Raw genomic sequence first — 24,843 nt, forward strand, 5'->3', positions numbered from 1 at the left:
TGCAGGTCGCTTCAGGAAGGCACAGGCCGTAGCTGACATAGACACCTGCTCACACGCAGCATCTGAAGAAGGCAAAAACACGACAGGGCGGAACAAGGACACAGAACAGCAAACATCAAACAAGAATCCGACAAGGACAGAAGCGGAAAACAGAGGGAGAAATAGGGACTCTAATCAGAGGGGAAAATAGGGGACAGGTGTGAAAGAGTAAATGAGGTCGTTAGAGAATGAGAAACAGCTGGGAGCAGGAACGGAACGATAGAGAGAGAGAGCGAGAGAGGGAGAGAGGGAGGGGAGAGAGAGGGATAGAAAGAGGGAAAGAACCTAATAAGACCAGCAGAGGGAAGCACAGGGACAAGACATGATGATCAATGACAAAACATGACAGTACCCCCCCACTCACCGAGCGCCTCCTGGCGCACTCGAGGAGGAACCCTGGCGGCAACGAAGGAAATCATCAATCAACGAACGGTCCAGCACGTCCCGAGATGGAACCCAACTCCTCTCCTCAGACCGTAACCCTCCCAATCCACTAAGTACTGGTGACCACGTCCCCGAGAACGCATGTCCATGATCTTCCGTACCTTGTAAATAGGTGCGCCCTCGACAAGGACGGGGGGGGGGGGAGGGAAGACGAACGGGGCGCGAAGAAAAGGCTTGACACAGGAGACATGGAAGACAGGGTGGACGCGACGAAGATGTCGCGGAAGAAGCAGTCGCACAGCGACAGGATTGACGACCTGAGAGACACGGAACGGACCAATGAACCGCGGAGTCAACTTGCGAGAAGCTGTCGTAAGGGGAAGGTTACGAGTGGAAAGCCACACTCTCTGACCGCAACAATACCTAGGACTCTTAATCCTACGTTTATTGCGGCTCTCACAGTCTGCGCCCTGTAACGGCAAAGTGCAGACCTGACCCTCCTCCAGGTGCGCTCACAACGTTGGACAAAAGCCTGAGCGGAGGGAACGCTGGACTCGGCGAGCTGGGACGAGAACAGAGGGGCTGTACCCAAACTACTCTGAAACGGAGATAGCCCGGTAGCAGACGAAGGAAGCGAGTTGTGAGCGTACTCAGCCCAGGGGAGCTGTTCTGCCCAAGACGCAGGGTTTCGAAACGAAAGGCTGCGTAATATGCGACCAATCGACTGATTGGCCCTTTCTGCTTGACCGTTAGACTGGGATGAAACCGGAAGAGAGACTGACGGAAGCACCAATCAAACGACAGAACTCCCTCCAAAACTGTGACGTGAATTGCGGGCCTCTGTCTGAAACGGCGTCTAACGGGAGGCCATGAATTCTGAACACATTCTCAATGATGATTTGTGCCGTCTCCTTAGCGGAAGGAAGCTTAGCAGAGGGAATGAAATGTGCCGCCTTAGAGAATCTATCGATAACCGTAAGAATCACAGTCTTCCCCGCAGACGAAGGCAGACCGGTAATAAAGTCTAAGGCGATGTGAGACCATGGTCGAGAAGGAATGGGAAGCGGTCTGAGACGACCGGCAGGAGGAGAGTTACCTGACTTAGTCTGCGCACAGTCCGAACAAGCAGCCACGAAACGGCGCGTGTCACGCTCCTGAGTAGGCCACCAAAACCGCTGGCGAATAGAAGCAAGCGTACCCCGAACGCCAGGTGGGCCAGCTAACTTGGCAGAGTGAGCCCACTGAAGAACAGCCAGACGAGTAGAGACAGGAACGAACAGAAGGTTACTAGGACAAGCGCGCGGCGACGCAGTGTGAGTGAGTGCTTGCTTACCTGTCTCTCAATTCCCCAGACAGTCAACCCGACAACACGCCCTTCAGGGAGAATCCCCTCGGGGTCGGTAGAAAGCCACAGAAGAACTAAAGAGACGGGATAAGGCATCAGGCTTGGTGTTCTTATTTCCCGGGCGATAAGAAATCACGAACTCGAAACGAGCGAAAAACAACGCCCAACGAGCTTGACGTGGCATTAAGTCGTTTGCAGAACGGATGTACTCAAGGTTCTTATGGTCAGTCCAAACGACAAAAGGACGGTCGCCCCCTCCAACCACTGTCGCCATTCGCCTATGGCTAAGCGGATGGCGAGCAGTTCGCGGTTACCCACATCATAGTTGCGTTCCGATGGCGACAGGCGATGAGAAAAAGTAACGCAAGGATGGACCTTATCGTCAGAATGGAAGCGCTGAGACAGAATGGCTCCCACGCCCACCTCTGAAGCGTCAACCTCGACAATGAATGTTTAGTGACGTCAGGAGTAACAAGGATAGGGGCGGAAGTAAAAACGCTTCTTGTGATGGTGAGAGTGCAACATGATCCCCTCTGAGAGCGAGCAAAGCCACACCCGCACCCTACCTGAAAAGCGAAGTTCGTTACAGAGAGTGCAGAGCTGTGCATGGTGAGAGGGTCGAGGCCGAGCAACTGTACCGGAATATTGAAGGACAAGAATGACAAAACGCCCGAACTCAGAAGAAACAAGGCCGAAAACCGACAAAAGCACAGCTGCGAGACAGATGATACCAGACAATTGTACTGTGAAGAGTACGCAGGCCACATAGTTCGCTTAGAACCCAGTCTATGGAACCGCATGCAAGTCACAGAGTAATCCCATCGTGAGAGATGGCACGCTTTACACGAGATCGGAAATATACACAAGACAAACAACCGCGTGCGAGAATAGTATCCAAGACGCGGGTACATCTCTGCAGAGTCGCATTCTTACTAACAGGCTCTTCACGTCGAGCAAAATGTCGTGCATAACCGGGGCGTGCAATTGCGAGTTATCCAACTGCATTCGGACACGTGTCATGAAACATGAACTCTATCGGCATAGCACGTCGATGATGTAACAAAATCAAGTGATGTATCGTTCAAGGTTATAACACAGCAAAAACGAAACAACAAGATGAGTGTTCCAACAGCATTATCTGTGGATGTGACCTCCAGTATAACAATCGTGTTACTTTTACTATACATCATGCTGAGATATTAGGCACAGCGTGCGCAGAATTAAGGAGCTTCAGGCCCAAATTATAGTCAGGGGAGGGCAAGGAGGCAAAACCTTGAATCCTGACAAGCTAACCCAGCGCCTAATATCCAAAGAAGAAAATGTCTCGTCAACTCTATATGGCTGCAGTGTTGACAACAGACACGTTTTCCACTCGTCACCACTATTCTCGATCGCTCACACAGAAGAATGGTAAGCATTTAACTGCGGCTACCAGAACATCATGACATTATACTTAATGGATCATGATCAACAGAGAGAAAGGCACATAACAGTTTTGCCAGTGGGACACTCATCCTGCACGCTGCTATGAAGCTGGCTCGAAAGAGGGGCTGGGGCAACCAGGCGGATGTCTCTTTATCTATAAAGAGAGCGAGGCGGTAAATTGCAGCGATAACGATTCTTAACGTGCGCTATTTTATTAGTAGAGAAATGCATGACAGTGCAAGATCGCGCCAAATCCAGGATCTGAAAGATTCACATGTATCCAGCTAGGGTCTCAGGTCTTCCAAAGGAGAGGTCAAGTTGCCTGTAATTAAAACTTTCCCCTCTCAAACAAATACATAACAATACATCGCACCACCAAGCTATCTTCCTCTTGCTCGCGAAAAGGAGTATGTGAATTATAGCAGCGGACCACTTGATCGAGGCTGGATGCTGACAAAAAACCATCACAAGGATTATCCTATGGCGTCTGATGGATGAAGGAGCAGACTTACAAAGACACAGCTGGCCAAGTCAGACAAGAGGAGATGCCTCTGCATTCAGAGAGACTGGTCAGCACGGGCTAACCCGAGTCGCAGAGAGTCAGCACCGGACAAGCGAAGAGGGTCAAATAGATCGTCTCACCATTGAGCCTCCAGAATGGTCGGGAAGGACGGTATGGGGGACGCAAGACGTGTGTCGTCCCTACGCAAGCATAGTAGACAAATCAGTCCCGCACACTCATGTTATGCAATGCTTCGGGTGAGAGATGGATGAAAAACGAAGTACGCGCACTATAGATCGATGGCGGACCCACTTACCCAACTCTGTTCACTGAAGTATATGGGGGATCATGTTGCCCCTGGGCGCGATCCATTGAATTGATGTTCCTCGCGACAGCTCGCTGTTTTGGGGCAGTAATTCACGCCAAGAGAGCTTATCCGCATTCTTTCCTTGCTGTGAGTACAAGGAGGGAACAGCAGTAAAGCAATTTTTATAGATCTCTCAGTGAGGGACTATGCGAGAACCCAGTTAAAGATCACTCCTCATTCCCCATTAGTAGCTAAGAGAGAGCGGTAGTTCTCCTGCCCAACATTATGTGACTGATGATATTGTGAGCACAAACATACGCAAACGTCGAGAGTGTTAATGTCTTATAATTGGATCTTAAATGTGATCTCCTATAGTATCATTATTCCATGAGATTACACCAAAATTACGAATATACTAAGTGCGCAATAGGAATCTGCAAGACGCAAAATTTCATATTCTAAAAAAAAGGAGGAATTGTAATATCCATTTTCATCTGTGTGTTTACCAGATACTGTGAGGGTAAAGGTAGTAGTCTCATACTTACCTCGATACATTGGTGAGGAAGCACAGAGAGTCTAGCACATTCTAATAGATCTATATACATATGAACATTTGACGGCGGCCTGGGCGGTTTCACCATAACTGGTTGCATTGAAGAGCCGTATGTTGACGATTTGTGTCTTCCGAGGAGACGCTCTATGCTTAAACGAGTGGTGCCCACTAAAGTCATATAACAATAACCGCGCCATCAGCCGCCTAGAGTATCATAATCAAACCAGTGTCGGCAGGATAGCAAGACACTTCAAAACAACGGAATCCAGTCGTTAGCATTGTGGATGCCAAGCCCAGTAACACAAGTTCAGACTAAGTAGTCAGGATTCTGAAATTCGAGAGAACCCTCTGCCCTTCAGAAGGAGTAACATATGTCCGCTCCACCAATAGGCAGATCTATGGGCTCAAAAACAAAATAAAAGAGACACAGCTCTGTTTATATACCTCGTCACTCTCGGTTGACTGGTATTGACTCTGGACTCTCATTGTTGTACTTGGGTAGTGTCAGTGACGAGTGTATTCAAAATGTCGGGCGCAGAACCGCCATAGAGGCAAAGGCGGTTGTGATTTTTCGTCGCTTGTTCTTCCCTCGCCATTCTGCTTAGTGTCACCGAGACGGTAGTGCGTAGATTCACCTCCCGTAGCGTTGCGATTGTTTGGCTGTTTGCATCTTCTGTGAGTCCGGTGTTGGGGACGTGTAGGAGGTGTTGTAGACAAGGCGAGTGCGGGAGAGGGAAACACCGTTAACGCCGACTCTCTTCCACGAGCTCACTGTGTGTGTTTTGCGCGTGGTGTTACGAAGTGTCTACCCGTGTCGTTCGTAGCGTCGTGGTAGTTGGCGAGTTTGCTAATTGTCAAAGAGTCCACGCTGGAAGGACCTCCGGGATGAGAATGTTTCTGTGATGTCTCTTGGAACTCTTTCGATGCGTGTGTGTGTGTTTAATGTGTGCTCGTCGTGCGATGTGTGCACTATGATGAAAGCACTTTCAGGAACTCGCTCGTGAGATGCCTATATCATGCCAGTTGGTCTTACACAGTCATTCCTCCTTTTTCGTCTCTCCTTGCCAATCTATGTAGTTTTCTTGACTATATCATTTCTATTTGTACCACTAACCATATCTATACCAGAGAATTCATATAGGGTTAGTGGCTTTGAGAGAGATGCTGTCAATCACTGATCTTCACAAGACACCGACACACACCCATAAAACACACAACAAACACACACAAAACACACACAAACCACACAGAGCACACAGCGAGCATCATGCAACACACACATCAGACATACGACTTTTACCCAGGCAGCGACTACACACGCACCATCAGCTCAAGGATGAAAATGTGCTCATACCCCGGACACGGTATCGCCGCCAAAACAGCGATCGAGCACATCGCCATTAAGAACTATCAACACTACACCATCCGCGACGCACAAAACACAAACACACACAACACACTGTTGACGACCAACGACGCACGGGATTGCAAGAAACTCTCAACTCAACCGAGACGACCTACGTGAAAACAGCGAACAGCGACAAACATTGTGAATCCACAGTAGCTATTCCCCAGACACTGTCGCAGCATCCTTCTATAGACCATTCTTCCATCCATGCCTTGTGGCCCGTGCTCCAGTAGCGACTCGAATTCCCCATTGCGGAGAGTAATGTTCCTTTCGCATCCGCATCTGCAGAGGTCTGATGATGGAACGGAGAAATTGCCATGCGCTTTAGAGCCGAGCTCTTATTGCCTTCTTGCAACAATGGGTGATATTTCTTTTGCTGATTTGACATTTTGTATACAGTTTTACCATCGTCTTATTGGCTCCACGTAAATTTTTCAAAAGAGCCAGTATGGCTTCTCAATTTATTAGTCGCAAAGACGTGCGTCTACACACATACTCAAAACGTCTGAAGCTCAGTCTCTGTGGTAACACAGGCTACTCAGGTCCCTGTCCAATGTTCAAATATTGCATTCTCCGTCAAATTCCCCTATCGTACTACCTTGCGGTCCATCCCTAGTCAGACTAAATGGGAGACCAGGTATCAAAAGTGAACAAATACAATAAAAAAGTATATCTTTTTTAAAGCAAAGTAGCCCTCTTGCAATCATTACGTGGTCAGAGAGTCAGGGTTTCAACAATCGATGGAATTGTGAGTTATGTTGAAAATACTCTATTTATAGAGGAACGAACAATTAAAAGGCGATAAGAGGCAATCGGAAACATAGATCAAATCATCATACACGTGCGTGCATTTGCGTCCAAGAGACAGAAGCCCATCGTGCGCCGAGAATCTGCTTCTCGCCCTCTAAAGAATCAGGTATTGAGGTTTCATAGACCACCTAACGCTACTCATGGGTATCAGTGAATACGAGACCTAAACTTATAAAATGTAAGCCTTCTCTTGAGCCACCAAGAGTAAATATGCTAGTGTGATACTCAGCGCTGAGCAAACCATTCCTATTACTCTGACTCTTTATTCCAGTTCCACCGTGTGGTAACACGTACATCCTCCCTCTCAGGGCGTATGGATCTGGGATTCATGGCCTCTGGCTGAGGTACTCATGCAAACCTTCTTCATTATTTGGCGTCCTGAGATGTTATTATTTCTATTCTCCTCTACATCCTAGTTCGACCAACAGCATTTCTATACCTTGTCACTAGTGAAGGCTGTTTAATGTCTGCTATCCCTTCTGTTTCTTCTGTCGCCATAGTCTACTTCGAAGGTCTAAGGATAACCCTGAGGGTTCGATCGTGACAGCGAAGTGCCACGAGCATACCGGCTTTCCGATATTTAGCCCATTTAATCGCTTTCTGCTGCCCCTCTGTTATGTTCGGGTTCTTATCTTCTATGGCGGGTTCGCCACGGACTGGAGCACCACTATACTTTTGACATCTTCCTCGACAACCCCGGTTCGTCCTCCTGTCTATGACCTAGTTTTGAATGGCCTATTCGCATCCATTTCCTAATCCAAATAGGAATTTGTTGATGGTTTTTGGTGTCAGCCACACCTCCCGCTCGCATCACCCGTGCTGGAGAAATACATTTTGGAAAGAGAAGACGTACTGTAATTTATGCATACGATCTGTGTGCGTAGCGAATTTTCGGGGAAATTTTTCACAACTAGCCTCTTGAAACCGAGAACCAGTATCAAGGCTCTTCGAGGATTATCTGTCTCTTTTACACTATCTCCCGCCAGTCCTCAGTTGTCACTCTGTCTGCATTTTCTTCAAAATGCACACGTTATAGCTGTTTTTAAGACACCCTGGGGCCCTTGCAGTACCCGTGGTCCTTCTTCCTCCTCCTCGCGCGCAAAGCTGAGTGCGTTTGTCGATTATTGACTGTATATGGGTGTCCAACGACTGATAGGAAAACATGTCATTATAGTCCATGATGTTCTGGGTACTCTTGCGCCCCCGACATCTCTCTTGTGTAAAGCGATTATAAGAAAGGGGAAATTTCTGGTTGCTGCTGAAATCAAACAAGGGATTTCACACAGACACTTCGTCATATCGTTGAGTTCACGCTCAGGAATTTTGCCTCTGCCCGCTCCCCCTCACCCTCTGCCTAGTCTCAATCGTGCAGAAAATTATATCTGGTCAGCACGGTTAAGGAGAGACAGCGATATTAGTCTACCTGCAGCGGACCTAACAGTGGTTCATCATTACTGGCAATGTAGAGTTTGAGATAACTCAATCATATGAATCTGATCTTGGAGCGCATCTCAGTCTCGACGGCATAAGAGAGGGTGACGAGTGGAAACGGCGTTTAACACTCCGTTAGGGCATTTTGAATACCGGGTTCTGCCGTTCGGTCTCGCTAATGCTCCAGCTGTCTTTCAGCATTAGTTAATGATGTACTTGAGAGACATGCTGAAATCTTTGTTTTCGTTTACCTTGACGATACCTGATTTTTCACCGTCACTCGAGATTCATGTTCAGCACGTTCGACGTGTACTCCAGCGCCTTTTAGAGAATTGTCTCTACGTGAAGGCTGAGAAGTGCGCCTTTCATGTCTCCTCTGTCACATTTCTCGGTTCTGTTATTTCCGCTGAAGGCATTCAGATGGATCCCGCTAAGGTCCAGGCTGTCAGCGATTGGCCCGTCCTAAGTCACGTGTCGAGTTGCAGCGCTTTCTCGGTTTCGCTAATTTCTATCGGCGTTTCATTCGTAATTTCGGTCAAGTGGCTGCCCCTCTCACAGCTCTGACTTCTGTCAAGACTTGCTTTAAGTGGTCCGGTTCCGCCAGGGAGCTTTTGATCTCCTCAAGAAGCGTTTTACTTCCGCCCCTATCCTTGTTACTCCTGACGTCACTAAACAATTCATTGTCGAGGTTGACGCTTCAGAGGTGGGCGTGGGAGCCATTCTGTCTCAGCGCTTCCATTCTGACGATAAGGTCCATCCTTGCGCTTACTTTTCTCATCGCCTGTCGCCATCGGAACGCAACTATGATGTGGGTACCGCGAACTGCTCGCCATCCGCTTAGCCATAGGCGAATGCGACAGTGGTTGGAGGGGCGACCGTCCTTTTGTCGTTTGGACTGACCATAAGAACCTTGAGTACATCCGTTCTGCCAAACGACTTAATGCACGTCAAGCTCGTTGGGCGTTGTTTTTCGCTCGTTTCGAGTTCGTGATTTCTTATCGCCCGGGAAATAAGAACACCAAGCCTGATGCCTTATCCCGTCTCTTTAGTTTCTTCTGTGGCTTCTACCGACCCGAGGGGATTCTCCCTGAAGGGCGTGTTGTCGGGTTGACTGTCTGGGGAATTGAGAGACAGGTAAAGCAAGCACTCACTCACACTGCGTCGCCGCGCGCTTGTCTAGTAACCTTCTGTTCGTTCCTGTCTCTACTCGTCTGGCTGTTCTTCATGGGCTCACTCTGCCAAGTTAGCTGGCCACCCTGGCGGTTCGGGTACGCTGCTTCTATCGCCAGCGGTTTTGGTGGCCCTACTCAGGAGGCGTGACACGCCGCCGTTTCGTGGCTGCTTGTTCGGACTGTGCGCAGACTTAAGTCAGGTAAACTTTCCTCCTGCCCGGTTCGTCTCAGACCGCTTTCCCTATTCCTTTCTCGACCATGGTCTCACATCGCCCTTAGACTTTTATACCGGTCTGCCTTTCGTCTGCGGGGAAGACTGTTGATTCTTACGGTTATCGATAGGATTCTCTAATCGCAAACATTTTCATTCCCCTCCTAAGCTTCCTTCCCGCTTAAGGAGACGGCACAAATCCACATTGAGGAATGCTGTTCAGAATTCATGGCCTTCCTGCGTTAGACGCCGTTTCAGACAGAGGCCCGCATTTCACGTCACAGTTTATGGAGGGAGTTCTGTCGTTTGATTGGTGCTTTCCGTCAGTCTCTCTTCGGGGTTTCATCCCCAGTTCTAACGGTCAAGGCAGAAGGCGCCAATCAGTCGAATTGTCGCATATTACGCAGCCTTTCGTTTCGAAACCCTGCGTCTTGGGCAGAACAGCTCCCCTGGGCTGAGTACGCTCACAACTCGCTTCCTTCGTTCTGCTACCGGGCCGATCTCCGTTTCAGAGTGTCTTGGTACCAGCCTCCTCTGTTCTCGTCCCAGCTCGCCGGTCCAGCGTTTCCCTCCCTCAGGCTTTTGATCCAACGTATGTGAGCGGCACCTGGAGGAGGGTCAGGTCGCACTTTTGCCGTACAGGGCGGCCCAGACGGTGAGGCCGCCAATAAAACGTAGGGATTAAGAGCCTAGGTTATTGTTGTCGGTCAGAGAGTGTGGCTTTTCCACTCGTAACCTTCCCCTTACGACAGCTTTCTCGCAAGTTGATCCCCTGTGCAGGTGTCATTTTAATGGTTCGCGCATGATGCCAGAGCTGTGTACTCTCCCGTTCTTACACGTTCAGACTGGAACCGTGTCTCGCGTGCGAGAGCATTCATTCTTCCAGGCGGGCAACACTTCGTGTCTGTACTGTCCTACTTCCTCTGTGAGGTCTGTTCTCTTGAGTGTTCGAATCATTGTAGCTCCCTCAGTCATTGTCATGCCATGATTTACGGACATGGTCTACAACTATTGCTCGATTTCAGGACACTCTTTTGCTGTTGCGGCCGCTGTCTTGGTCCGTGTCCTTGTCTCTACCACGTTGCCCCACACCTCTCAGAACCAGGCCCACAACCACCTCTCAGAAAGGGGTGCTGTCTCTACCACGTTCCCCACACCTCTCAAACGAGGCCCACGGACCACCTCTCAGGAAAGAGTGCTTGTCCCCTGCATTCAACTTTGACTACCACGTTCCCCCCACACCTCTCAGACGAGGCCCACGACCACCTCTCAGAAGGGTGCTTCCTCTACCACGTTCCCTCCACACCCTCAAACGAAGCCACGACCACCTCTCAGAAGGGGTGCTCCTCTCTCTTGCTATCCTTGACACACGTTCTTTCCTTTCTTCCTGCTCTCTCGCATCGTCTGATCTCTATTGGTATCGCTATCTATGCCTCCGCTCCATGTTATCGCTTATATGGAATACCCACTCATTTCATTAGTAAACTCGTACCACAATGTGAAACAATCATCAGTATACTAGTGGTAGCAGTAACTGGAAAAGCAATTACAAGGGTTCATACATATCATCTCGATGTCGCGCGCCACTTATTAAAACGTCTGCCGGGACGGTGTCCCATCCACGACGTTGAGTTAACGTAGCTAGATGCGATTAGCATAAGGTGGTAAGTTGACAAGAACATTCCAGGACATAGACACGATCTGATAGTGGCAGAAAGCTTAAATTCTTGTATCTAACTGCACTGTCCAATTTACAGTAGCTATTACAGTTAAAAAATACACCCATAATGTGTGAAGAAGGAGAATGAGAAACAGCTGGGAGCAGGAACGGAACGATAGAGAGAGAGAGCGAGAGAGGGAGAGAGGGAGGGGGAGAGAGAGGGATAGAAAGAGGGAAAGAACCTAATAAGACCAGCAGAGGGAAGCACAGGGACAAGACATGATGATCAATGACAAAACATGACAAATTGAGAAATTATGTGACTAAACTCAACAAAAAGAAGAAGAAACTGTATTATGAAGTCAAGATCAATGATATAAAGAAACTTTGGAGTACTTTAAAGGAAATGATGGGCAACGTTAATCAAATCAGATGGCTTATTCGTCACAAAACTATTTGATGCCAATTATTTTATTGACGGCTTAATTGGCAAAGTTGGTAAACTTAGGCAGGAAATGGCAACAACGAACAGTGAGCCATCGTACTCGTGCATAAAAAAATCTAATAATAAAATAAAAACATTGCAAGTTTGAATTTTGTAAAGTTAGTGTGGGAGAGATGGAAAAACTATTATTGCTCAATAATGACAAACCTCCTGGCATTGACAACTTAGATAGAAAGCTACTGAGGATGGTAGCTGACTCTATAGCCACTTCTATCTGTCATATCTTTAATCTGAGCCTAGAGGAAAGTCTTTGTCCTCAGGTCTGGAGGGAAGCCAAAGTCATTCCGCTACCCAAGAGTGGTAAAGCGGCCTTTACTGGTTCTAACAGCAGACCTATCAGCTTGCTCCCAGCTCTTAGCAAACTGTTGGAAAAAAATTGCGTTTGACCAAATACAATGCTATTTCTCTGTAAACAAATTGACAACAGATTTTCAGCATGCTTATAGAGAAGGGTACTCAACATGTACTGCACTGATGCAAATGACTGATGATTGGTTGAAAGAAATGGACTTATAAGAAGATTGTGGGAGCTGTACTGTAGGATTTCAGTGCAGCCTTTGATATTATTGACCATAACCTGTTGTGGCTTTTCAACCTCTGCCATATAGTGGATTCAGAGCTATCTACAGTATCTAATAGAACTGAAAGGGTTTTCTTTAATGGAAGCTTCTCTAATGTCAAACATGTCAAGTGTGGTGTGCCGCAGGGCAGCTCTCTAGGCCCTCTAGTATTTTCTATTTTTACCAATGACCTGCCACTGTCATTAAACAAAGCATGTGTGTCCATGTGTCCAACCCTTAACAAAGAGTTGCAGTCTGTTTTGGAATGGGTGTAATAAACTGTAAAAAACTGGTCCTGAACATCTCTAAAACTAAGAGCATTGTTGCCACCAGAGACTTTGGGTTCGAGCCCAGGCTCTGTCGCAGCCGGCCGCGACCGGGAGGTCCATGGGGCGACGCACAATTGGCCTAGCGTCGTCCAGGTTAAGGAGGGTTTGGCCGGTAGGGATATCCTTGTCTCATCGCGCACTAGCGACTCCTGCGGCGGGCCGGGCGCAGTGCGCACTGACCAGGTCGCTAGGTGCACGGTGTTTCCTCCGACACATTGGTGCGGCTGGCTTCCGGGTTGGATGCACGCTGTGTTAAGAAGCAGTGCGGCTTGGTTGGGTTGTCTTTCGGAGGACGCATGGCTTCCGACCTTCGTCTCTCCCGAGCCCGTACGGGAGTTGTAGCGATGAGACAAGATAGTAACTACTAACAATTGGGGAGAAAAAAAAAAAAAAAAAAATTTGCCTTATCTGTTTGTTTTTTGAGTGCTGAAAACGTTTTGGCTAAAAATAGCTTATTTGGTATTTCGCATTCTATTAGGCCTCGACAAAATCCTGTCTCTGAGCTCTACGGACAATTCTTCCAACCTCGTGGCTTGGTTTTTGCCCTGACGTGCACTGTCAACTACGGGACCTGATATAGCCTTACCAAATCATGTCCAATCACTTGAATTTACCACAGGTGGACTCCAATCAAGTTGTAAAAACATATTTTAAGGATGATCAATGGAAACAGGATGCACCTGAGCTCAATTTCAAGTCTCATAGCAACTGGTCTGAATAATTATGTAAATAAGGTATTTCTGTTTTTATTTTTAATACATTTGCAAAAATGTCTTAAAACCTGTTTTCGCTTTGTCATTGTGGGTTATTGTGTGTAGATTGATGAGGAAAACATTTACTTTAATCAATTTTAGAATAAGGCTGTAACGTAACAAAATGTGGAAAAGTCAAGGACTCTGAAAACTTTCCGAATGGACTGTTTACATTCTACAGAGCCTACTGAGTATTCCCTACAATACTTTTACTACGGCACCCAGAATAGTTCCTACTCTATAAATCAACATGTATAGAAAGTACCTGGCATTGTGGGCATTTATTTTACCTTGGAACATGTTTTAAAACCCACATTTAATGCAAAGGTCACTTCAATTTGAACAAATATGAATCATTGTTCATGTTTAGACAATTATTTTTCATATATCATGAATAAGTACAGGGTATTGACACTTTTCTACTATTACGTGGGGACTTTTATTTCGTAAATTCCGTGATCTTGAACTTTTTTAGTGTTGCTGACGAGATACTGATACAGGCATGAAGGCATTGGATTGCTGATAAATATAAACCTTTCTCCACTTTGGAGTTTGTTTATGTTTTATCGGTAACGTAAGCCTCGTGACTAGAAGAACAACAGAATGTCTGCGTGAACCTGCCGAGTTCAGCTCTGCAGAGGAACGCATGTGGTTGCGGGGTGAACCGGAGCAGTAGCAGCAGTCTAAAGGCAATGTTAAGAGTAGCTAGCTAACGTTAGCTAAAGGCTCTAGCTACTTTAGCTAACAACACATGCATACTGATGCCAGACACACACACACACACTTTCACACTCACCACATACGCTGCTGCTACAGCTCAGTCTATTATCTATCCTGTTGCCTAGTCACTTTACCCCTGCCTATATGCACATAGCTACCTCAATGACGTCACACCCCTGCACATGGACTKGGTACTGGTACTCCCTGTACGTGTTATTTMTACTCGTTATTCCTTATCCACCCTGTATTTTATTCCTCATGTCACTATTTGGATTTTTACTTTATATTTCTTATCTTTAACTCTAGTGTTGGAAAAGGATAAGTAAGCATTTCTTAATGTTTTGGTGTTTCATTATAATATATTTTTTTGTATTTTACTCCCTTTTTCTCTCCAATTTCGTGATGTCCAATTACGATCTTGTCTCATCGCTTCAACTCCCCAATGGGCTTGGGAGAAGCGAAGGTTGAGTCATGCATCCTCCGAAACATGACCCGCCAAACCGTGCTCATGAACACCCGCCCGCTTAACCTGGAAGCCAGCTGCACCAATGTGTCGGAGGAAAACACCATTCAACTGACGACCATTGACAGCCTGCAGACGCCCAGCTCGCCACAAGGAGTCACTAGAGCGTGATGAGCCAAGTAAAGCACCCCCAGCCAAACATTCCATTAACCCAGACGACGCTGGGCAAATCGTGCACCGCCCTATTGTGCGCCGGCTGTGACACAGCCTGGGATTGAACCCGGGTCTGTAGTGATATCTTAGACCGCTGCACCACTCCGGGAGCCCTAAAAGTAATAATTTCACTGTTAGTGAACACCTGTTGTTTACGGAGCATGTGACAAATAAAAGATTTGATTTGCCGTATACACACACACACACACACACACACACACACACACACACACACACACACACACACACACACACACACACACACACACACACACACACACACACACACACACACACACACACACACACACACACACACCATCAAACAAGGTACAGGAGGCTGGTGAGGGGAGAACGGTTCATAATGAATGGAATGGAGTGAATGGAATGGTATCAAACACATGGAAATCATGTTTGATGTGTTTGATGCCATTCTTTTGATTCCGTCTCAGCCATTACTATGAGCCCGTCCTCCTCAATTAGTGTACCACCAGCCGCCTGTGGTACCCAAGCATACACACGCTCGCTCACACTATGTACGAGGGATGGGCGTTTGAAATGATTTTACTACTCTCTTAAACAATGAAAATAACGCAAATTGACAAGGCAGAGGTAAACAGACTGCAGCTGTAGTTTTGTCTAACTGCAACAGTGAAAGAGAAGTCCGATTTTTTGCCATGATAGAACTGATTCTGATACAAAAAGGTTTTCAGGTGAGTATTTCGCATTGATTTGTGTCAGGTCTTGTGGAAACAGTGCGTGCATGTAATTGCTCTTTGATGTGGGGAAAATAGCATACCGATGTCAGTGTAATCGGCCTGTGTGTAGCTGGTGTGGAGGAGTCAGGCGCAGAAATGAGTAAGGAACGTAATTTACTCAAGGAATCAATAAATACAACACAATAAACTAGCCCACAATAACGGACCGTATACATACAAACAATCACTCACAAACAACCATGGGAGAACAGAGGGTTATATAATGAACAAGTAATTGGGGAATTTAAACCACGTGTGTAAAACAAAGACAAAACAAATGGAAAATGAAAAATGGATCGGCGATGGCTAGAAGGCCGGTGATGTCGGCCGCCGAACGCCGCCAGAACAAGGAGAGGGACCGACCTCGGCGGAAGTCGTGACAGTCAGGGCAGACTGGAGAAAATAGCATACCGATGTCAGGGCAGACTGGGGAAAATAGCATACCGATGTCAGGGCAGACTGGGGAAAATAGCATACCGATGTCAGGACAGACTGGGGAAAATAGCATACCGATGTCAGGACAGTCAGGGCAGACTGGAGGGATTCATGTGCAGCAGTAGCTAAACGCACGGTTATAAAAGCTGTACTGAGCAATAATATAAACGCAACATATAAAGTGTTGGTCCCATGTTTCATGAGCTGAAATAAAAGATAGCAGAAATTTTACACCCACATTTAGCTTATTTCTCTCAAATGTTGTGCACAAATTTGTTTACATCCATGTTAGTGAGCATTTCTACATTGCCAAGATAATCCATCCACCTGACAGGTGTGGCATATCAAGAAGCTGATTAAACAGAATGCTCTTTACACAGGTGCACCTTGTGCTGGGGACAATAAAAGGCCACTCTAAAAAGTGCCGTTTTGGCCTCCCAAGTGGCGCAGCTGTCTAAGGCACTGCKTCGCATTTCTTGAGGCGTCACTACAGACCTYGGTTCGATCCAGGGCTGTGTTGCAGCCGGTTGTGACAGGGAGACACATGAGGTGGCACACAATTGGCCCAGCGTTGTCCGGGGTTAGTGGAGGGTTTGTCCGGCCGGGATGTCCTTGTCCCATCGCGCTCTAGCGACTCCTGTGGCGGGTCGGGCGCATGCATGCTGACTTCGGTTGCCAGGTATACGGTGTTTCCTCCGACGCACTGGCAGCATCTTTTTTCGGCCGATGCATGGCTCTCGACCTTCGCCTCTCGCAAGTCCGTAGGTGAGTTGCAGCGATGGGCTAAGACTCTATCTACCAATTGGATATCACGAAAATTGGAGAGAAAAAAAAGTGTAGTTTCGTCACACGACACAATACTACAGAGGTCTCAGGTTTTGAGGGAGCGTGCAACTGGCATGCTGACTGCAGCCATGTCCACCAGAGCTGTTGCCAGATAATTTAATGTTCATTTCTCTACCATAAGCTCCCTCCAATGTTGTTTTAGAGAATTTGGCAGTACGTCCACTTGCCTCACAACCGTGTAGCCACATCTGCAGAATCGTCTGAGACCAGCCACCCAGGCAGGCTGATGAAACTGTGCACAACCGAAAAAGTTATGCACAAACTGTCAGAAACCGTCTCAGGGAAGCTCATCTGCATGCTCAACGTACTCACTAGGGTCTTGGCCTGACTGCAGTTCGGCATCGTAACCGACTTCGGTGGACAAATGCTCACCTTCGATGGCCACTGGTACGCTGGAGAAGTGTGCTCTTCACYGATGACTCCCGGTTTCAACAGTAACAGATGGCAGACAGCGTGTATGGTGTCATGTGGTCGAGCGGTTTGCTGATGTGAACAGAGGGCCCCATGGAGGCAGTAGGGTTATAGTATGGGTAGGCATATGCTACGGACAACAAACACAATTGCATTTTATCGATGGCAATTGAAGAGTAGTGGGACAACATTCCACAGGCACACTACAGACATTCCTCTCTGTGCAGCACACTACAGACATTCCTCTCTGTGCAGCACACTACAGAAATTCCTCTCTGTGCAGCACACTACAGACATTCCTCTCTGTGCAGCACACTACAGACATTCCTCTCTGTGCAGCACACTACAGACATTCCTCGCTGTGCAGCCACACTACAGACATTCCTCTCTGTGCAGCACACTACAAGACATTCCTCTCTGTGCAGCACAACTACAGACATTCCTCTCTGTGCAGCACACTACAGACATTCCTCTCTGTGCAGAACACTACAGACATTCCTCTCTGTGCAGAACACTACAGACATTCCTCTCTGTGCAGCACACTACAGACATCCCTCTCTGTGCAGCACACTACAGACATTCCTCTCTGTGCAGAACACTACAGACATTCCTCTCTGTGCAGCACACTACAGACATTCCTCTCTGTGCAGCACACTACAACATTCCTCTCTGTGCAGCACACTACAGACATCCCTCTCTGTGCAGCACACTACAGACATTCCTCTCTTGCACACACACTACAGACATTCCTCTCTGTGCAGCACAATACAGACATTCCTCTCTGTGCAGCACACTACAACATTCCTCTCTGTGCAGCACACTCAGACATTCCTCTCTGTGCAGCACACTACAGACATTCCTCTCTGTGCAGCACACTACAGACATTCCTCTCTGTGCAGCACACTACAGACATTCCTCTCTGTGCAGCACACTACAGACATTCCTCTCTGTGCAGCACACTACAGACATTCCTCTCTGTGCACACACTACAACATTCCTCTCGTGCAGCACACTACAGACATTCCTCTCTGTGCAGCACACTACAAACATTCCTCTCTGTGCAGCACACTACAGACATTCCTCTCTGTGCAGCACACTACAAGACATTCCTCTCTGTGCAGCACACTACAGACATTCCTCTCTGTGCAGCACACTACAGACATTCCTCTCTGTGCAGCACACTACAACATTCCTCTCTGTGCAGCACACTACAGACATTCCTCTCTGTGCAGCACACTACAGACATTCCTCTCTGTGCAGCACACTACAGACATTCCTCTCTGTGCAGCACACTACAAACATTCTCTCTGTGCAGCACACTACAGACATTCCTCTCTGTGCAGCAACACTACAGACATTCCTCTCTGTGCAGCACACTACAGACATTCCTTCTGGCAGACACTACAATCTCTCTGTCGCACACTACGACATCCTCTCTGTGCGCAACACTACAGACATTCCTCTCTGTGCAGCACACTACAGACATTCCTCTCTGTGCGCACACTACGACATTCCTCTCTGTGCGGCACACTACAGACATTCCTCTCTGTGCGGCACACTACAGACATTCCTCTCTGTCAGGCACACTACAAACATTCCTCTCTGTGCAGCACACTCAGACATTCCTCTCTGTGCAGCACACTACAGACATTCCTTCTCTGTGCAGCACACTACAGACATTCCTCTCTGTGCAGCACACTACAGACATTCTCTCTTGTGCAGCACACTACAGACATTCTTCTCTGTGCAGCACACTACAGACCTTCCTCTCTGTGCAGAACAACTACAGACATTCCTCTCTGTGCAGCACACTACAGACATTCCTCTCTGTGCAGCACACTACAGACATTCTTCTCTGTGCAGCACACTACAAACATTCCTCTCTGTGCAGCACACTACAGACATTCCTCTCTGTGCAGCACACTACAGACATTCCTCTCTGTGCAGCACACTACAGACATTCCTCTCTGTGCAGCACACTACAGACATTCCTCTCTGTGCAGAACACTACCATCCAGGACAATATGTGGAAAAAACTTGAGTTATAACAAACCACCCCCACCCCCCCCGGAGAATTGTTCTATTTCTAGAAGGATACTTTGTTCTCAATTGGGTGTGTGTGTGTGTGTGTGTGTGTGGTGTGTGTGTGTGTGTGTGTGTGTGTGTGTGTGTGTGTGTGTGTGTGTGTGTGTGTGTGGTGTGGTGTGTGGTGTGTGTGTGTGCTGTGCGTGTACGCGTGCGCGTGCTGTGTGTGTGTGTCCTGCTCTTGTTGCGCTGTGCGCGTTGCGTGTGTGTGTGTGTGTGTGTGTGTGTGTTTATTGGTTAAGGGTTTTCGGGGGTAATAATGAATGGGATGCGTTTAAAGGACAGCATTTCACAGCAAACAGCATCTCACAGCCAGCATCTCACAGCCAGCATCTCACAGCCAGCATCTCACATCCAGCATCTCACAGCCAGCATCTCACAGCCAGCATCTCACAAGCCCAGCATCTCACAGCCAGCATCTCACAGCCAGACCAAAACACACCGCAGACCTGGAGGGTAAGCACCCACATCCTGGACGTCTTTAAATGTTTGGGAAAAAATACATAAAAAAAATCTGTAATCTCAATCACACACACTCACACACTTAAACACTTCCATACACACACACCCTCGGTCTGAACACCATGTGGCTCTTCAGGATCAACATTCAAAGGGAAGAAAGATGCCAGCGCATCATCGGGAAATTTGTTTGACACTTGCCCACGGCCTAAAGGTACGCGGCACAACAAACACACACGCAGTCCATGTCCATTTAAGCACCTTCATTCGGAGTAGTGTGAAAATTGTGTGCTTTGGTAGGCCCTGAGTACCCAAACCCTTTATGTTGCTATCTAACTGGTCAAGAACAGCCAAAGAGATTATATTTTACAACATCCTATTCTATCTCTCTCTCTCTCTCTCTCTCTGCCTGTCTCTCTGTCTCTCTCTCTGTCTTCTGTCTCTCCTCTCTCTCTCTCTCTGCTCTCTCTCTCTCTGTCTCTCGTCTCTCCTGTCTCTCTCTCTCTCCATATCTTTATCTCTCTCTGTCTCTCTCTCTCTTCCCTGTATCTTATCTCTCTCTCGTCTGTCTGTCTGTCTGTCTGTCTGTCTGTCTGTCTGTCTGTCTGTCTGTCTGTCTGTCTGTCTGTCTGTCTTCGTCTCTGTCTGTCTCTTCTCTTCTCTCTCTGCTCTCTCTCTCTCTCTCCTCTCTCTCTCTCTCTCTCTCTCTCTCTCTCTCTCTCTGTCTCTGTCTCTGTCTCTGTCTCTGTCTCCCTCTCTCTCAATTCAATTCAATTCAAGGGGCTTTATTGACATGGGAAGCATATGCCAAAGCAAATGAAGTAGATAATATACAAAAGTGAAATAAACAAGAGAACTGAACAGTAACCATTACACTCATAGAAGTTCCAAAAGAATAAAGACATTACAAATGTCCTATTATGTATATATACAGTGTTGTAACAATGTGCAAATGGTTGTGGATCTGTGTAATCTGAGGGAAATATGTGTCTCTAATATGGTCATACATTTGGCAGGAGGTTAGGAAGTGCAGCTCAGTTTCCATCTCATTTTGTGGGCAGTGTGGCACATAGCCTGTCTTCTCTTGAGAGCCAGTCAAAGTGGTCAGGTATTCTGCCACTGTGTACTCTCTGTTTAGGGCCAAATAGCATTCTAGTTTGCTCTGTTTTTTTTTGTTAATTCTTTCCAATGAGTCAAGTAATTATCTTTTTGTTTTCTCAAGATTTGGTTGGGTCTAATTGTGTTTCTGTCCTGGGGCTCTGTGGGGTCTGTTTGTGTTTGTGAACAGAGCCTCAGGACCAGCTTACTTAAGGGATTCTTCTCCAAGTTCATCTCTCTGTAGGTGATGGCTTTGTTATGGAAGGTTCGGGAATCGTTTCCATTTAGGTGGTTGTAGAATTTAACGTCTCTTTTCTGGATTTTGATAATTAGCGCGTATTGGCCTAATTCTGCTCTGCATGCATTATTCTGTGTTTTACACTGTACACGGAGGATATTTTTGCTGAATTCTGCATGCAGAGTCTCAATTTTGTGTTTGTCCCATTTTGTGAATTCTTGGTTGGTGAGCGGACCCCAGACCTCACAACCATAAAGGGCAATGGGTTCTACTACTAAGTATTTTTAGCCAGATCCTAATTGGTATGTTGAATTCTATGTTCCTTTGATGGAATAGAATGCCCTTCTTGCTTTGTCTCTCAGATTGTTCACAGCTCTGTGGAAGTGACCTGTGGCGCTGATGTTTAGGCCGAGGTATGTGTCATTTTTTGTGTGTTCTAGGGCAACGGTGTCTAGATGGAATTTGTATTTGTGGTCCTGGCAACTGGACCTTTTTTGGAACAACATTATTTTGGTCTTAGTGAGATTCACTGTTTGGACCCAATCTGTGCAGAAGATATAAGTGCTGCTGTAGGCCCTCCTTGATTAGTGACAGAAGCACCAGATCATCAGCAAACAGTAGACATTTGACTTCAGAATCTAGTAGGGTGAGGCTGGGTGCTGCAGACTGTTCTAGTGCCCTCGCCAATCCGTTGATATATATGTTGAAGAGGGTGGGGCTTAAGCTGTATCCCTGTCTCACCCCATGGCCCTGTGGGAAGAAATTTGTGTTTTTGCCTATTTTAACCGCACACTTGTTGTTTGTGTACATGGATTTTATAATGTCGTATGTTTTTCCCCCAACACCACTTTCCATCAATGTGTATAGCAGACCCTCATGCCAAATTGAGTCGAAGGCTTTTTTTTAATAAACAAAGCATGAGAAGACTTTGCCTTTGTTTTGGTTTGTCTGTTTGTCAGTTAGGGTGTGCAGGGTGAATACGTGGTCTGTCATATGATACTTTGGTAAGAAGCCAATTTGACATTTGCTCAGTACATTGTTTCACTGAGGAAATGTACGAGTCTGCTGTTAATGATAATACAGAAGATTTTCCCAAGGTTGCTGTTGACGCATATCCCAAGGTAGTTAATGGGGTCAAATTTGTCTCCACTTTTGTGGATTAGGGTGATCAGTCCTTGGTTCCAAATATTGGGGATCCATCAACACCACAGGCCTTTTCGGGTTGGAGGGTTTTTATTTTGTCCTGTAGTTTATTCAAAGTAATTGGAGAATCCAGTGGGTTCTGGTAGTCTTTAATATTTGATTCTAAGATTTGTATTTGATCATGTATATGTTTTGCTGTTTGTTCTTTGTTATAAAGCCAAAAAGATTGGAGAAGTGGTTTACCCATACACCTCAATTTTGGATAGATAACTCTTTGTGTTGTTGTTTGTTTAGTGTTTTCCAATTTTCCCAGAAGTGGTTAGAGTCTATGGATTCTTCAATTACGTTGAGCTGATTTCTGACGTGCTGTTCCATCTTTTTCCGTGTTGTATTTCTGTATTGTTTTAMTGATTCACCATAGTGAAGGCGTAGACTCGGGTTTTCCGGGTCTCTGTGTTTTTGGTTGGACAGATATCTCAATTTCTTTCTTAGATTTTTGCATTCTTCATCAAACCATTTGTCATTGTTGTTCATTTTCTTCAGTTTTCTATTTGAGATTTTTAGATTTGATAGGGAAGCTGAGAGGTCAAAATATACTGTTAATATTTTCTATTGCCAAGTTTACACCTTCACTATTACAGTGGAACGTTTTGTCCAGGAAGTTGTCTAAAAGGGATTGAATTTGTTGTTGCCTAATTGTTTTTTTGTAGGTTTCCAAACTACATTCCTTCCATCTATAGCATTTAATAATATTACTGAGTTCCTTTGGCTTTGATGCCTCATGATTGAGTATTGCTCTGTTCAAGTAGACTGTGAGTTTGCTGTGGTCTGATAGGGGTGTCAGCGGGCTGACTGTGAACGCTCTGGGAGACTTTGGGTTGAGGTCAGTGATAAAGTAGTCTACAGTGCTCCTGCCAAGAGATGAGCTATAGGTGTACCTACCATAGGAGTCCCCTCGAAGCCTACCATTGACTATGTACATACCCAGAGTGCGACAAAGCTGCAGGAGTTGTGACCCGTTTTTGTTGGTTATGTTGTCATAGTTGTGCCTAGGGGGGCACATGGGGGAAGGAATGCTGTCACCTCCAGGTAAGTGTTTGTCCCCCTGTGTGCTGAGGGTGTCAGGTTCTTGGCCGGTTCTGGGTTTTAGGTCGCCACAGACTAGTACATGTCCCTGGGCCTGGAAATGATTGATTTCCCCCTCCAGGATGGGGAAGCTGTCTTCATTGAAGTATGGGGATTCTAGTGGGGGGATATAGGTAGCACACAGGAGGAAATGTTTCTAGCCAAATGTAAAATGTTCCTGTTTTGATTAATTTAATGGAGTTAGTTAGGTCTGCTCTATACCAAATTAGCATAAACCCTGAGTCCCTTCGCTGTTTCACACCTGGTATTTTGGTGGATGGGACTACCAGATCTCTGTAACCTAGAGGGCAACCAGTGGGTCTGTCTCCTCTATACCATGTTTCATACCTGGTAGTTTGGTGGATGGGACTACCAGCTGTCTGTAACCTAGAGGGCAACCTGTGGGTCCGTCTCCTCTGTACCAGGTTTCTTGTAGGATGACAATGTCTGTATTTCAGATTTATTTGATGAAGTCCAGGTTCCTGCTCTTTAGGCAAAGGCAGATGACCTCAGGCCTTGGCTATTCCAGGTGAGATAGTGACACTCTCCCGCAGGTCTGGGAAGGTGTTTTACTGGTCTGGGTGGGGTGTCTATTGATCTGTTGCTCCTGTGTGAAGTGTTGGAGCTGCGTTTAAGAGCGATGTCCTTTATGGTCCAGGCGAAGGTGGGCACTGCTGCCTTATATAGGTGGACCTGGTCGTAAAGGCTGTTCAAGTCCAGGGTGGAGTGGTGGGCCAGGAAAACATTTGGTTTTGAGTCTAATCAAATCAAATCAAATTTTATTGGTCACCTATACATGGTTAGCAGATGTTCATGTGAGGGTAGCGAAATGCTTGTGCTTATAGTTCCGACCGTGCAGTAATATCTAACAAGTAATCTAACAATTTCACAAGAACTACCTTATACACACAAGTGTAAAGGAATGACTAAGAATGTGTACATAAAAAAATATATGGATGAGCGATGGCCGAACGGCATAGGCAAAATTCAGTAGATGGTATAGAGTACAGTATATACATATGAGATGAATAATGTAGGGTATGTAAACATTATATAACGTGGCATTGTTTAAAGTGACTAGTGATACATTTATTACATTCAATTTTTAATTATTAAAGTGGCTAGAGATTTGAGTCAGTATGTTGGCAGCAGCCACTCAATATTAGTGATGGCTGTTTAACAGTCTGATGGCCTTGAGATAGAAGCTGCTTTTCAATCTCTCGGTCTCAGCTTTGATGCACCTTTACTGACCTCGCCTTCTGGATGATAGCGGGGTGAACAGGCAGTGGCTCGGGTGGTTGTTGTCCATGATGATATTTTTGGCCTTCCTGTGACATCGGGTGGTGTAGGTGTCCTGGAGGGCAGGTAGTTTGCCCCCGGTGATGCGTTGTGCAGACCTCACTACCCTCTGGAGAGCCTTACGGTTGTGGGCGGAGCAGTTGCCGTACCAGGCGGT

This window comes from Salvelinus sp. IW2-2015, unplaced genomic scaffold (genome assembly GCF_002910315.2).
Source record: "Salvelinus sp. IW2-2015 unplaced genomic scaffold, ASM291031v2 Un_scaffold2021, whole genome shotgun sequence".
Lineage (NCBI taxonomy): Eukaryota > Metazoa > Chordata > Actinopteri > Salmoniformes > Salmonidae > Salvelinus > Salvelinus sp. IW2-2015.